Source organism: Petaurus breviceps, unplaced genomic scaffold (genome assembly GCF_028583685.1).
Source record: "Petaurus breviceps papuanus isolate PSGF00001 unplaced genomic scaffold, PetGlider_PUasm1.0 118, whole genome shotgun sequence".
Lineage (NCBI taxonomy): Eukaryota > Metazoa > Chordata > Mammalia > Diprotodontia > Petauridae > Petaurus > Petaurus breviceps.
The window spans coordinates 6715727-6733027 of NW_027185616.1; the positions used below are offsets into that span (position 1 = coordinate 6715727).

At 37.5% G+C, this 17301-nt stretch overlaps 1 long non-coding RNA gene across 1 annotated transcript in view; it reads right to left on the minus strand.

Annotated features, from left to right (window-relative positions):
- The window catches only part of LOC138161212 (uncharacterized), a 44295-nt gene extending 38063 nt beyond the window's left edge, over positions 1 to 6232 (minus strand). The window contains exon 1 of the long non-coding RNA XR_011168310.1: positions 5979 to 6232. This is a non-coding gene — a long non-coding RNA (uncharacterized lncRNA). The remainder of the gene's footprint in view (positions 1 to 5978) is intronic.
- Positions 6233 to 17301: the final 11069 nt, after the last annotated feature.

Below are 17301 nucleotides of genomic sequence, written 5' to 3' on the forward strand. Positions count from 1 at the left end.
ATAAGTTAATAAAGTATTAGAACACACATGCACACACAAACAGTGCATTGATATGCTTTTTTAGGATTTGACTTCAACTTATAAAGCTCTTTGTGCTATGGCTTCACTTGGATTTGGATAAATTCAATAGTTTAAAAGAGCTAGCAATCATTATACTTGCAGCCAATTAGCACAAAGTGATTTGCACCTTGGAAGACTGAAAATCATTCCTTCAAAATAATTCATAAAAATCTTAGTCCTGGATTCCAGAGGCAACTGGGGGCACAATGGATAGAATGCTGGGCCTGGGGTCATGAAGATTTAAGTTTAAATTTAGCCTCAGTCACTTCCTAGCTGTATGATCCTGGCCAAGTCACTTAACCTCTTTCTGCCTGTTATCTCTATCATAAAATGGAGATAATAATCCAACCTATCTTCACAAGGTTGTTTTATAGGTCAAATGATTAACTTGCTTAGACAGTACCTGGCATACATTGTAAGCACTTAAGAAGAAAAAAATGTTGGTTCCCGTCTTCTCTTTCCTCCCCATTGCAGGATTAATCAGTACTCATGGTAACCTGTTAGTATGTCAACTTCCAAAGAGATCAGAAGTTGATATTTAAATCATTTCATTATTTTTCAATGAAATGGATGAAATTTGCTTAAATGTATCTCAGGTAGTCTAGCTCTCATCAAGTTAAGCCTATCTTCAGTTTCTACTCAAAATTTCTATTGATTGGACAGAACAACCCAGAAAAGGGGAAATAGAAGATTATTATAGTCAGGTTAATTTTAGATAGAGAGAGAAGTAACAAGCCGGGTGAGGACAGTCCAATTTGGAGAATAAACTTTAATTGATTGAAGCAAAGAGAACTCATCTCTGATGCCTAAACAATTTGATTTCAGAGAAAAGTTTTAAACCAGGCAAAGTATGGACCAGAAACATCCATACCAAGAAGACTCAAATCTTGCCTAGCTAACCACAAGAAGATAATTATTAGAAAAACTGCTTAGGCATCATAATAGAAAACAACATTATAAACTCCCATCGGGTTGAAAGCTATTTCATTCCTTTAAACATATGATTCTTAAGATTACTTAGGAATTATGTAGCAGGAATAATAAGAGTAAAGTCACATGCTACATTGATAAATATTTGCATTTTGAAAAATGGTTTATTGGAGGTGGAGTCAAGATGTCGGAATAGAAACAGGACCTTAACGTGGTTCCCACTTTCACCTCCTCCAATTAATGTAAAAAATGACTCTAAACAACATTTGAAACTACAAAACCCACAAAATAATGGAGAGAAACTACTCTCTGAAGACAGTCCAGCAGGCCAGCAAAAAGGGGCCAGCACAGAGCTTTGGGAGCAGAGCCCAGGCACACGTGAGGCGGAGGATTTTAGCCTAAGGGCAGCCACAACCAGTCACCAGCTGGAGGGACTTCAGATGACCAGGAGCTGTGGCAGTTTCCATAATTATCAACCCACAGATGCTAAGGAAAAAGTGAGAGGTCAGTGCAATGTGGACTTTGGGATCCAATAGTTCGGGAGTATGGCTGACTTTTGTCCCTGGGATGAGAAGAGGCTGACACATGTCAGCTGGGCAGCTGCCGCCATGAGGCTGTTTGAGAGCTTCTCTCCTGCAGATTTTAGGAGGACCAAACAACCAGTCTGAGGGATAATTGCTCTTGCTTTAACCTGCTTGCATCTGGATCACTGTCTAGGGGGGAGGTCCTCAGGTGCTTGACCAGGTTGTCAGAGCAAGTGGAGGCTTTAGAGAGGGTACCCAACTAATAGCTCCAGCAGCTGAGAAAACGCCAGCAATTTGGAACAAAGCTCCCCTCTCTGGTAGTAGAGTTCTGCTGTGCCAATAAGATCAAAGCTCAAGTAATTGAGTGGCAACATGAGCAAGAAAAAGAAACAAAGAACAACAGCAATCAGAATTTACAAACCTATTTTGGGGACAAAAAGTATCAAAGCATGGAACAGGAGGAAGACAAGGAAGTCAGAACTCTTGCAACAAAAGCTTTCAAGAAAAATATGAGCTGGTTATAGACCACAGAGGAGCTTAAGAAGGATTTTGAAAACCAAATAAGAGAAGTGGAGGAAAAATTCAGAAAAGAGAATGATGCAAGAAAGATATGAAATGACAGTCAAAAACCTGACTGAAGAAAACAACAACTTAAAAAATAGACTAACTCAAATGGCAAAAGAGGCTCAAAAAGCCAATGAGAATGCCTTGGAAAGCCAAATTGGCCAGATGGAAAAAGAATCTCAAAAGCTCACTGAAGAGAATCATTCCTTCAGAATTAGATTGGAGCAAATGGAAGCTAGTTACTTTATGACAAATCAAGATACTATTAAACAGATTCAACCAAATGAAAAATAGAAGGCAATGTGAAATATCTCATTGGAAAAACCACTGACCTGGAAGATAGATCCAAAAGAGATAATTTAAAAATTATGGGACCACCTGAAAGCTGGGAACAACAACAAAAAAACTAGAATCTAAAAAACATCCTTCAAGAAATTCTCAAGGAAAATTTCCCTGATGTCTTAGAACCAGAGGGCAAAATAGAGGTTGAAAGAATCCACCAATCACCTCCTGAAAAGATCCCCAAAAGAAAACTCCTAGGAATATTATAGCCAGGTTCTGGAGTTCGCAGATCAAGGAGAAAATATTACAAGCAGCCAGGACGAAATAATTTGAATACTGTAGAAACACAATCAGGATGAGACAGGATCTGGCAGCTTCTACATTGAGTCATTGAAGGGGCTGGAAAATGATATTCTGGAGATCAACAGAGCTGGGATTAAAACCAAGAATCACATATCCAGCAAAATTGAGTATCATGTTTCAGGGGAAAATATGGTCATACAATGGAATACAGGACTTTTAAGCATTCATGATTAAACAACCAGAGTTGAATAGAAAATCTGACATTCAGATACAAGAAGAGAAGCATGAGAAGATAAACAGTATGAGAATACTTGAAAGGAATAGAAATGTGTGTGTGTGTGTATGGATGTATGTATACATACATATAAATCTATATAGGAGGGTGTATGGGCATATGAATACATATATGAGTGTGTGTATATGTCCATACAGGTATACATAGACAGAGGGCAGAGGACTAATTGAATAGGAAGGGATGATACTTAAAAATATAATTGAGAGGTGAGGGAGGAATATAATGAGAGGAGATGAGAAGAGAGAGAATCAGGTAAATTATATCCTATAGAAGAGCCAAGGGAAAACTGTTACAATGGAGGGGAAGAACAAGAAGGCAAAAGGGAATGAGTCAAACTTATTCTCATTGAATTTGGCTTATGGAATGAATGACATACACACTAAATAGGGTATCACCCTAGAGGAGAGTAGGGGGGAAGGGAATGAGAGAGGGGATGATGGAAGGGAGAGAATCCTGGTAGGGAGGGAGATTGGAAGCACCAATTTTTGAAAAGGGACAGGATCAAAGAAGAGAATAGAAGAAATGGGTGGGTGGGATAGGATTGAGGGAAATATAGTCAGTCCCTCAAATATATTTCACTATGGATATATTTTACATAGGTACACATGTACAACCTATATTGAATTGCTTATCTTCCCAGTATGGGTGGGTGACAAGGGAGGAAGGGAAAGAATCTGGAATTCAAAGTTTTAAAATCAAATGTTAGGGGGCGGCCAGGTAGCACAGCGAGTAAGAGCACCGGCTCCAGTGTTGAGAAGACCTGGAGATCGAATCTCAGTCTCAGACACTTAGCACCCACCCAGAAACACCTGGCCGTGTAACCTTGAGCAAGTTACTTAACCCCAATTGCTTAGGGGCGGCCAGGTGGCTCAGCGAGTAAGAGTACCGGCTCCAGTGTCGGGATGACCTGGATCAAATCCGGGCTCAGATATTCAGCACCACACCCAGAAATAACTGGCCATGTAACCTTGAGCAAGTTACTTAACCCCTATTGCTTTAAAAAAAATCAAATGTTAGTGTGTGTGTGTGTATATATATATATATGTATACATATACACACACACATATATATGTATACACACACACATATATTATTTTACAGGCAACTGAGAAATAAGATATACAGGCACTGGGGCATAGAGATCCACCATAGGGGACAAAATTTGTAACACAAAATCTTGTGGAAATGAATGATGTAAACTAAAAATAAACATAAAATTTAATTCAAATAAAAAGAAAAATGGTTTATTTCCTGAATCTCTCTCTCTCTCTCTCTCTCTGTCTCTCTCTCTCTCTCTGTGTCTCTCTCTCTCTCTCTCTCTCTGTGTCTCTCTCTCTCTCTCTCTCTCTCTCTCTCTCTCTGTGTGTCTCTCTCTCTCTCTCTCTGTGTCTCTCTCTCTCTTTCTCTGTTTCTGTCTGTCTCTCTGCCTCTGTGTCTCTTTTTCTTGCTGTCTCTCTCTCTCTCTTTAAAAGCCAAATGTCCCTCTCTATCTTTCTTAGGTTGGAAGTTGATGAGCTACTCAGATGTCACTTTGATCAGCATCAAAAGAATAGACTTTCTTCTTGAATTTTCTGTAAAATCCTTCTGGAGAGCAATTATGGAACAGAAGGAAATGCCAAAAATGTCAAAAGGAAACCCTAATTAAGGGAGTGCCCATCAGTTGGGGAATGCCTGAACAAGGTGTGGTATATGCATGTAATGTAATCTTATTGTGCTATAAGAAACGAGGAGCATTTGGGCTTCATATTTACCTGGAGAGGCTTACACGAACTGATGCTGAGTGAGAAGAGTAGAGCCAGGAGAAATTTGTATGAAATTATAGACACAACGTATGTGTGATGACCAACTTTGATAGACTGGACTCTTCTCAGAAATCCAGGGTTATAAGTCAACCCCAAAGGACTCATGATGGAGAGAGATGTCTACATCTAGAGAAAGAACTGTGTTTGAACCCAGATTGAAGCAAACTACCTGATCTTTTCCTTTTCCTTGTTTGGTTTTGTCTCCTCTTTATAATTTTTCATTCCATCTGATACAATCCTTCTTTATAACCTGACCAACGTCTAATGTGAAAGTATTTGCAGATACTATACTTGTTTGTATGCTGCCATGGGGGTGGGGAGGGGAGGGAAGGACCGAAAATTTGAAACTCAAGAAATTGTGGAAATGAATCTTGCAAACTAAAAGTAAACAAATTAATAAAGTCCAAAAAAAATAAAAAAGAACAAGGAAATGTCAAGAATAGGGTTAGGAAGCTTGTGTAAGAATCTCTCTTCTGAGATGTAATGTAATACCAAGCAAAGGCAACTTCCCAGGTTCAAAATACCAGCATAGGTGCTCTCTATTTTATTCAGTAACAAACCCAGAACAGAGAAGATCAAAACATGACATCATTCAAAATACAGCATTTACTAAGTGTGATTAAATAATCTCCAAGTACTACCCCACCCCAGGATCTTCCAATCATTCAATCAATTACAAAGTCCCGGTTCTAAATACTACTCCACCCCTAGGCTATACCTTAATTAAGTCCACCACAAAACCCCTCTTCTCAAATGGAGATTAGTTTCCAAACATAGGTAAAGTACCTTCATTTGTCAATCACAGAGCACAATAAGGTCAAAAGTTCCCCACCTCCTGGATCACAATTGAATCTACCCCAGAGTTACATCAAGTTTAAACACAGCACTTAATACCCAAATGGAGGTCTTTTCTTCATCTTGACACGAAGCAAGTTCTCAGCAATCTTAGTTCCTGGAGAGACAAGGCTTAGCAAGGCCATAAGATACATTGCCAGTCCCTTCATGAATTTATTCTCTGTCTGTAGAACAGCCCTAGAACCCCTGAACACATTAGCAAAGCCCTCTCCCAGGATTTCTGTAAACATACAACAAGAAAATCCTTCTTCAGGGCTTCTGAACCAACAGAAAGGCTCCCAGACCCCTGCAACAACAGTACTGTACCTCACCAGTGGACAGTATTCATTCTGTCTGCAGGACAGTCTCCAGACCCCTGCAACAACAGTACTGTCCCTCACCAGTGGACAGTATTCACTCTCTGTCTGCAGGACAGTCTCAGGCCTTCTTAGCGAACAGCCAGGTTCCAGGACTTCTTCAACAAAAGGACAGTCTTTCACAAGTGGACAAATCTGGCAAAATAACATCAAAACAGACAGACAAAGTACCAGCAAAACAGCCATGTCTCCTCAGTCCTTGGCAGCTCAGGGGGCAGGTCTCAAAAGTCCAGGGCAATTCAAAGCGGCCACCAGCAATTCTCTTAGTCTCTCTCTCTTCACGAGGTGCCGCTTCCAAAAAAAAGATCTTCCGCCTCTCTCTAGTGTCTCTCCAAATCAACGTCACCAGCTCCTCCCAATTCAGGACTTTCTTTTCACATCAACAAGCCCATCCCACAGGTGGGATTAACAAACTCTGGGTTTTAACACAATCAATTTGAAAACCAAGCCAATACAGGGGAATCTTTAATTGCCATTACTATCACATGAGACAGTATTTGTACAGCCTGAGGGTAGGTGCTTAATGTCTCAGAACTTTAGTTTCTTTATATTTGTCAATTTTTGGTAATAACATTTATTCCAATTACCTCATTGGCCTTTTGTGATATTCAGATGACATCATGTATAGAGAGTGCTTTGTATTGACATAGCATTTCTTTAATGTGAGTGATTATTTTTCTTTTATTATTTTGCCTTTATAGATATAATTTCTGAGGAGTGATTTTGCTTAGTTAACAGATCTCTAAGAAAGAAGATTCCTCCAAAAATGGGCCTATTTCAGCTCTTAGTCTCCCATAAGGTGCTTTGCAACTAAGGACTTGTATCCTGAGATTATTCCCATAAAAGGTAGACAGAAATTCTTCCTGCATGATGCTGATGTTGAGATAACAATCAACAGGTACCAGTTATATACAAAACCCTTCAGAGTGCATATAATCCTTTCTCTTAAGTATATCAGTTTGTAACTATAGTCTTTCCAAACAGACACCACTCTGATAGGCATAATGCCGGCATTTCATTATTATGGAAAGAAAACATCTACATGTCAAAATTATTATCTGATCCCAATTCTCCCTTTGTGGTCCCAGCATTAGTTCCTTACCCAATGTCTTCCTGTACAACAGCCATCTGAAGTAATGTAGCTGACCAGGGTACATGATTCCTCTCTTGATATTTCAGCTGTCATGTTGAATTATGTTGCTGAAAGCTGATCATGCCATGTTGCCTTGTAACATGTTGCTGCATCTTTTCCAATGAATCACTCAATCCTGCTAGATTCAATTTATATTCAGCTTCAAGGCTATCCTCTCCATTGTTATGTCTTATTTAATCATCCCTACTGACTGATGGAGATGGTGAACTAATCTGTGACTTCTAACCCTCCTCTCAACCCGTGCATGTTTTAACTACATCAAACTTCCTGGTAAGAATGAATGACCTTGCCCTACCCCTTTATTCCTTTTCTACCCATTCCTCTTTCATTTTCTGCTTCTCTTGAGGACTCTGGATACCTTGAACATGTTTACATTATGTGGTATCCATTGTTTCAGGCTTATCTCCAGCTCTTTTCCTGCCCTAGGATGTTCCCAGGACATGTGTCAATTCTACATGCTGGATCTTGCTTAAATATTGCTCTTAGCAAAGTTCCAGAATAGTCTTGGATCTCATGTCATCTTAAATGAATTTCTCTACTCGGGTTTATCTCCCTCCCCTCCTTTTTTAATGTCAATCAGGGATTTTATAACTCCATTTCCTTTCACAGGATCCTTTAATACTGAAATTAACTTCCTGCCTCACTCTCATATTCCTGATACAAAACAAGTATGTTAACCTTGCCTGCAATTTTGGAAGTGAAAATGTGGAGACATAACCAATATTTGAGTTATTTTTCTTCCTTCCCATGATTGTTCCAGAATTACAATCCATCACAATCTTGTTTGTTTGCTGTATCAGCTCTGGTACTCACTCTCCCCAGCATCCATTAGCATCCATTATGCCTTGAGCCCAATTCAATTTTGCAGTGGATTCCACTTCCCACAGTGCTTAGTTGGGGGTCACTTCACAGTACAGTACATTATGTAACATCACTTGGTCTCTGTTAAGTGAAGCAGAAGGAGCTGTTACCTGGACGCTGAACATTCAGCCTAGCAAGTGAATATAAAGATGCTAATCAACAGGCTATCTCCCTTTTTACAGAATGTTCACCACTGAATAGCTACTGAGTGATCAGTAACAAATGAATTTTTATCAGGTGGAGATGCAAAGTCTTCTGATTTCAGAAAAGAACTCTAATTTACAGAACAGGACTGCTGGTGAAGTTGAGAAATAATTTTAGCCTTTAGGCCACAGCAACATGACATATTTCTATGACTTCCTTTAATGCTCTTCACTCCTGAGGGCCATCATATTCTCCTCAGCCTGTCAAGAGTCTCCTGTCCTAGGTCCTGAACACCCCTGTGCCCCAATTTCACAGTAGTCTTCCCTGCTCTAAACTTTTCCCTCCACTTTGAGGCTCACCTGCTCTGCATATTCTCCTCCAGTGCTTCTGCCTAATGTTTGTTGTTCGGTCATTTCAGTTGTGTCTGACTCTTTGTGACCCCATTTGAGGTTTCCCTGGTAAAACTATTGGAGTGGTTTACCTTTTCCTTCTCCAGCTCATTTTACAGATGAGGAACTTAGGCAAACAGGATTAAGTGACTTACCCAAGGTCACATAGCTAGTTGTTTTATGTTAGTTGATATAATAACTTCAATGTCTTACCCCTTGAAGCATTCTACAAACTACCTCCCATCCACCATTTAGCACTACTCCTTTTTGAATATCTTATACTGAAAACCACTTGAACTAGTTCTCTGAATGTGTCCTCAGATTTCTTATATTTTCCGATGCCATCCTCTATGCCAAGAATATCTTATTGTTGACTCCATATTTGTCAATTAAAATCTATTTTTATTTTTAAAATGTTTGACATTTTTCGCATTACAAACATTTCCAGATTATTCCCTACTCCACGAGAAGACCCTTTTAACAAAATAAAACACTTTCCCAAAACTAATAATGCAGTGACCTCATCTGAAAGTTAGTGCAACATTACACACCTATAGCCCTCCTTCATGTCTCTATTTTAAAGTGTTTTGTTTAATTAAGAAAAATCTATTTTCCTTTTCTTAACATAATTCACCCCATTAGACAAAAAAGTAAATCCTTTTTAACAAATATGTAGAGTCAAGAAAAACAAATCCCTTCATTCACTGTGTTCAAAAATACATATCTCATTCTACATCCTAAATCCATCGCCACTGGGTTAGCAGGTTAATGGCATGCTTCATCATGGAATTATTCTGTAATTATTAAATGGATATTTAATTGAGAACAGTTCTTACAGTTTTCAAAGTTATTTGCCTTTATGTTTTTATTGTATGGTGTTTTATGATTCTTTATGATGTTATGTGAATTATTCTGGTTTTCCTTATTTCATTCTTCATCAATTGATGAAAGTCAGCAACATTGTTTGATTTTATATTGATGTTTAAATCATTCTTTTTCTACTCCATTCACTCTGCATCAGTTCACACAAATCTTTCTATATATCTTTAAAATAATTTATTTCGGGGCAGCCAGGTAGCACAGCAAGTAAGAGCACCGGCTCCAGTGTTGAGAAGACCTGGAGATCGAATCCCGGGCTCGGACACTTAGCACCCACCCAGAAACACCTGGCCGTGTAACCTTGAGCAAGTTACTTAACCCCGATTGCTTTAAAAAAAATAATTTATTTCTTCATTTCTGATAGTATCATAGTATTCCATCATATTCTTATACCAACATTTGTTTAGCCGTTCCTCAACTGATGATTTCAAGAGAGCTGCTATTAATAATTCTTGCCTACATATAATGTATCTCTCTCTTTTTAAATCCCTTTTGCATATAGGTCTAATAGAGGCATAGTTGGGTCAAAAGGCATGAACCATTTAATAACCTTTTCTTTGTATAATTCAAAATTGCTTTCCAGAATGTTTGCACCCATCTATAGATCCATAGGTTGTCAATATGCCACTTTCCCCACAGTCCCTCTAACATTTATCCTTTTCCTTTTTGTCTTGTTTGCCAGTTTCATAGGTGTGAAATAGAAATTGCCCTAATTTGCATTTATTTAAGTAAAAGTTATTTGAAACATTTTTAACAAAATAGTCTTTATTTCTTCCCTTTAAAATTGCCTATTTACATTCTTAGACTATTTATCAATTGGAGAAAAATAATAAATTTGAATGAGTTCCTTTTATCTTGGAAATATGACCTTTATCAGAGAAACATGCTCAAACTTTTCTCCAGTAAATTACTTCCTTTTTAATATTAATTTTATTGAATTAGTTTATTTAAAAACTTAAAAATTTCATGTAATGAAAATTATCTATTTTTATCTTCTATGATCCTCTCTATTCTTTGGCCAGGAAATTTTCTTGTGTCCATAGATTAGATAGATATTTACAACTGGTTCCTATCTATCTCTCAAATTTGTTTATAATGTCACTTTTTATGTTTAGGTCATGTATCCATTTGGCATTAATCCATTAATTTTCCTAGAAGCTTTTTGTTTGTTTTTAAATCAAATTGTGAATACTCTTCCTTTATCAACCACTTGGCTATAAACAAATACTATATCTCAAATACCTAATCTTTTCTACTGATTTATCTCTCTATTTTTAATCAGCAATAAAATCATTTGAGATTTATTTTTTTGCGGTATATTTTGAGACATGAAAATGTTCTGGCCAGAATGGCCCTACATTTTTTCTTTTCATTTCATTCCTTGAGATTCTTGATTGATTTTTTCCCCCTCCATATAAATTCCATTATTATTTTTCTAGTTCTAAAAAGTAATCATTTGATAGTTTACTTGATATGTCATTGTATAAATAAATAATTTGATTTTTTATATTGACTTATCCTACCCAGGAGCAATTAGTAGCTTTCCAATTATTTAGATCTGTCTTTATTTCAGTATACAGTGCTTTGTGGTTGCATTTACATAGTTCTTGTGTGTTTCTTGGTAGGTAGACCCTCAAGTATTTTATGCATTCCATAATGATTTAAATGGAATCTCTATTTTTTTTCTCTCTTCATTCTGGATTATATATAAATTCAATTGATCTGTGAGGATTTATTTTATATCTTGCAAGTTTGCTCAAGTTATTAATTGCTTTAATTAAATTTCTAATTTACTAATCAAGATATAGTCTGTGTGGCACACTTCCAGCAAGCTTTTTTTTTTTTTTTGCTTTCTGGAGGACAATTGGGGTTAAGTGACTTGTCCAAGATCACAGGGCTAGTTTTTTGTGTTAAGTGTCTGAGGCTGGATTTGAACTCAGGTCCTCCTGACTCCAGGGCCGGTGATCTATTCACTGTGCCACCTAGCCGCCCCCCACCAAGCTTTTACTGTTATCCATAGCTGAAAATGATTTCTGCTCTCTTTGAACTCCAGTAGTACTGTTTGTACCTGCCTAATATACTCACTATGCTTTTCTTCTGTATCATAGTTGTGCCTCTTCCTTGTCTCTTCCATTAAAATTATACTCCTTGTGGGCAGGGGCAATATCACCTTCTTTTTTTATTTTTCCTTTAATATAAAGTTCAAGGCTTGTTAAGTAGTAAATGCTGAACAGATGCTTATTCCAAGAAAAAAAAATAGAATGGATTTAGAGCTTGAAGTGATCTTAAAAGACACTAGTTTGACTTCTTCATTTTAAAGATGAGGAAACTGAAGTACAGAGAAGTTAAGTAAATTGTCCAATATGATGAAGGTCAAAAATTGGAGAACCAGGAATAAAATCCAGGTTGCCTTGATATATAATTGTGCTTTCTCACTAAATATATTAAGGTGAAAAAGGTTAAATGCCAGAGAGCATATGTGTTTCTAATCATAACAGACCACATATTTATAGTACAGTTCTTTATGGCTTATAAATCACTTTCCCTCACAGCAATCTTATTGGTTAGGCAATACATTGTTATCATTTTGTAGATTCAAAGTGGATAAATGACTCATGCAAGACCCCACAGCTAGCAAGTTCTAGAGTTAGGAATGAAATTCAGTCTCCTGAGTTCACAGTTCAGTATTCTTTCCACAATATATTGCCCCCAGTCAAAATAATTTTGTTAAAATATGGCAACCAAGAACCAGAAATGGAGTGGATGTCCATCAATTGGGGAATTTCTGTACAAGTTGTGGTATATGAATGTAATGGAATACTATTGTGCTATCAGAAATGAACACCAGGCAGACTTCAGAACACCCTAGAAAGACTTATATGAACTGATGTTAAGTGAAGTGAGTAGAACCAAGAAACAGTTCACAGGAACAGTCACAGTGTGTGATGACTGATTTTGATAGACTTGACCCTTCTCAGTAATCCAAGGACCTAAAACAATTCCAAAGGACTCATGATGGAAAATGCCATCCACATCCAGAGAAAGAACTAGAGTTGGAATGCAGAGCACAGCAGACTAACTTTTTAGCTTTGTTTTGTTTTGTTTTTCCCTTTCTCGTAGTCTCTTCCATTCATTATAATTCTTCTATGCGACATGACTAATGTGAAAATATGTTTAACAGGAATGTACATGTACAGTCATATCGTGTTGCACATCATCTTGGGGAAGGAGTGGAGAGGGAGGGAAAAAATTTAAAACTTTATGGAAGTGAATGTTGAAAACCAAAAACAATTTAAAAATTTTAATAAATAAATAACATATGGCAGCCACTGTAGCAAAAAAAAAAATTTGGGGGCTTTGAAGTTTTTCAGAGCCAATTAAATCACGCTCCTTAGGTGATATTTTATATTTACTATTGGCCTCACTCTTTAGAAATGTCATAGTTGGATAGGGGCGGCTAGGTGGTGCAGTGAATAGAGCACCAGCCCTGGAGTCAAAAGGACCTGAGTTCAAATCCGGCCTCAGACACAACACAAAAACTAGCCATGTGACCTTGAGCAAGTCGCTTAACCCCAGTTGCCCTCCAGAAAAGCAATAAATAAACAAATAAATAAAGGACATCATTTTAAAACAATTTTTTAATTTAAAAAAATGTCATAGTTGGAGCAGCTAGGTGGTGCAGTGAATAGAGCATCAGCTCTGGAGACAGGAGGACCTGAGTTCAAATCTGGCCTTAGACACTTAACACAAAAACTATCTGTGTGACCTTGGGCAAGTCACTTAACCCCAATTGCCCTACCTTCCCCCCTCCAAAAAGCAAAAAATAAAATAAAAAAACAAACAAATGTCATAGTCTTTTTAGAAATATCATAATTATATGATAGATAGATAGATAGATAGATAGATAGATAGATAGATAGATAGATAGATAGATAGATTGACAGATAGATCATTTGCCTTGACATTTTAATGCGGCCGAATGATGTCTGACCTTCAATCCCTTACTTTTATCAGGTCTCATTAAAAGGTTGGGAAGCATTATTTTAGCTAGTGAGGGGTAATCTGTAGCCTTTAGTGACTCTCCTTCAGCTCTTGTTCTAGTCAATAGAAGTTTGGGGGAAGCATAATTGAAGTCCACAATTTAGTGTTTAAAAAGGGAAAGATTATAAGCCTTTGATCTATGGTAGAAAATTTAACGCTCTCCTCAGCCTGGACTATAAACAAATAGGAGGCAGAAGAAATATTTGAGTAACTGCTCTGTGTCAGTCAGTATAATGTAATTTGAGGTTTATTGAGTAGAACCAAGGACAGCAACCACATAGGCCCATCGCTGTCTTAGAATCCAATCACTTGCCTTGAATAGTAACCAACTAACCATCATAGCAAGGCTGTACACCACCCACAGAGATGTTACTCAAACAATCAACTCCAGAGAGGACCACATTTTCCCACCATCTGCTCATGGGGGAGAGTGAAGATAACTTAAGCCTCCAGAATGATTCAGTTGCCTCATGCTTCTTCATCCTTGGCACATCTATAAAACTGATGTGGAATTACTCAGGCCTAGATGATCCACTTGAAAGATTAACTATACCTCTCTCTTCCCAGATCTGCCAACCTAATGACACTTCGATATTTGCCCATTTACACTTCTACCAGAAAAACAGAAGGGGAAACATTCTACCAGGCATAAAAGACTTAGATGTCCCATCAAACCCCTGAAAAGGCTGACCTTTCAATAATTCAAAAGAGTATTTTACTCATTTTTAAGCAGTTCAGTGTTGGTTATCTGAAATCAGCCAAATCAGAAGCTCATCTGGTCTAGTCCCCTACTCGGCCAGGCAATTATCTCAACCAGCAAGAGTGGAGAGATACCACTTCCTTCTTCTTGAAAAGCTTGTTCTACCTGATAACCATATGAAACTTATATCCCATCCTGTTCTTCTCTGTACCTCCTCATCAAAGAGAATAATGCAGTTTAGATATATAAACAATCCCAAAGAATCCCGTTCTCCTGAGGTTGTCCACATGGAGGCTATTTGGTAAAAAAATTAATAGTGTGCTTGATTTGCCTGATAGATTTAGGAGGGACCATGGAGGTCATCTACTCTAAATCTAGAGTTTTACAGATAAGGTAACTGAGGCTGAGAAATTAAGTGACTTGCCCAATGTCACAAGGAAGTATGGGAAAAAGCCAGGATTTTAAATCATGCTCTCTAGATAAATCCAGCTTGTTTTCTATTGCACTACTGTCCCAGTGCCTGGGTTTGAATCCTACCTCTGGTATTTATCATCTTTGTGACCTTGGACAAGTCATTTAACTTATCTCAGTCTCAGTTTCTTCATCTATAAATAGTGGATGATAATACCTATAGCCTATTCCTAACAGGAATGCTGAGATAAGCAAGTGAGATAATACATGTAAGGTATTCTATAGATCTTTCTACATAAATGGTAACTATCATATTAAGCAGACTTCTTAAAAAAAAATCTGGATGCTTAGCACCCTTCCTGAAATCTCGCATATAGATGGGAACTTAATTCCCTTCCCACAGACATTCCCACTGTATTGCAGTCAGAAACAGGATTTGGCATGGCCCATATTCCTAGAGGCTCTTTGAGGACAGCCACTTTGAGTCAAACCAACATATCTCACTTTGGCTGAAGAGCTTTCAGCAGCAGCTCTGACATTGGAAAGGCTAGTGCTTCTGGCACCAATAAAAATTTGCTGGATCATTTTTTATCATGGCTCCAATCCCACTGGCATGCTTGAACTGCTCAGCTCAAACACAGCTAATAACACAAGGACCATTAGTAACCAGCTGCCTTCCACCTTCCCCTTCAGACTTCTGCAACCTCAGCTCATTTTTGATCACCACTGTCTCAGACAGAGATTAGATGATGACAAAAATATGTAAAAGTCTGTTGATAACCCTGATGGCCTGTAAGAAAGACCAAGGTCATCTATGTGGCCTCAATCCATAAGCTAACCACCTGAGGATTACCCACCTAGTGTCTTTGGAAAATCTGGAACTGGCAAGTGAAAATATTGCTTGCAATCTCCATCAGGAATTCCCAGAAAGGATTTTTTTTCTGAGTGGATAGTTCCTAACGAGACATCAAATGTGCATCTTCAAGCGTGAAAAAGAACTTCTGAAACTAGGCAATGGTGCTATGGTTTGCAAATTAAAAATAAAATAAAATAAGAAATATCTTCCTGTCTTACCCAAATTGGAAATGCAAAGATACTCACAGACTAGATTCTTCTCTCATCAACATAGGATTTTTTACCTACTCCACTTTTGATTAAGGTGACTTTGCCCCTATTTAGGCAATTTTATTGCACTCTTAACTATTCACTATATTAATGTCCCCAATAATTAGTGGGGACATAAGATCAGTTTAGCTCACTACAGCTCAGAACTCCCTACCTCAAGAAATCAGTCAACCTCAGCCTCTCTGGCAGTAGAGATTTCAGGAATATATTACCACTCCTAGCAGTGTACACAATTTTTAAATATGTATTTTACTGAAACTCTTCAGATTTTTAAATAAATCATAGTGATTTCCAATATAGAAAAATCTTTCCCCACAGTACTGTGTGTGTGTTTTTAAAGTTAAACAAAAGAGTAATATAAAAACCACAAATAACAGAAAATAACAATCCATGCTCCTAGACTACCACATCTTTGCTGAGATTTGAGTATCAGTCATCTAGAACTAAAATCATTTTTTGGACATTTACACAGAATTGGGTTGTCTTTTAGTGTAGTTTTCATTTTGGTATTCATAGTTTTCTTTATCATTTTCTAGTTTCCTCTTTTTATGTTTTCCTTTTTTATCTTTCCCTTTTGTAGTTGCTTTGCATCATTTCATGCAAGTTTTCCCAGGGGCCTTTGAATTCCTCTTATGATAAAATATTATTTCATTATATTCATACAAAGCAGTTTTTTTCAGTCTTTTCCCACAAACTTTGATGTCAGTTTGTTAATACTAAAAAAAATCATTGCTATGTTTTGCATGGGACATTTCTTTCTGACTTTGACATGTTTGGAATGTGTGCCCAGTGATGAGAATCAATGGGCTCAATTGCATAAGCAATGAAATAGCTTCCATTGCACAATACCAAACTGTTTTCCATGATAGTTGATCAATTCCTAGATCTTCCAATAGGACATTAGTGATTGGAACCCAATTTCTACAGAATGAGAAGTTCCTCAAATGATGTTGAAATAGCCAATTAAGTTGAATATCCTCTCTTTTTGTTAAAGTTTAATAGAAGAAAGACTTTTTGTTTGGTTCTCTACTTTCCTCTTCTCTCCCTCAAAAATACTTTGAAGTTTTATTGATAGTTCATCTAAGAGAGAAGGTACAATGGTTTGTTCTAGTCAAAGAGATTCATACAAAGTTGGAAATTCCTTCAAGCTGACCATTAATGTGAAGCCTTCTTGCCTGCACTATGTGAGGGTCAGAGAAGGATTTTCTGCCAACTACTCCTTAGTACAAACAAGGGTGCACTTTATGCTGGAGTCTGTCTGCCACAAGGCAATTCGTTATTGGGTTCAGAAAAAAAATGAAACCACTGAGGTCAGACAAAAGCAATTAGTTCCTTGTGTGGTTGAGGTTTTACAACCAAACATGCATTTTTCCTCTCCATCAAAATCATAAATAAAATCACAGAAAGTGTCAACATAAGCCCTGGGTTCATATGTTCAAATCGAGTACACTTAAAGCCAGAAAGGACATTTCAAAAATTTCAGATTCTTATGGGATCACAGGAAAAGAACTGGCAGGGATATGATGTGGCAGATGCCATGCTAGGTACAGTGAATGCAGATACAAAAATGAGAAGTCCTTCCTTTTAAGAAGCTTACATTTTGGGGTGACTAGGTGGTGCCGTGAA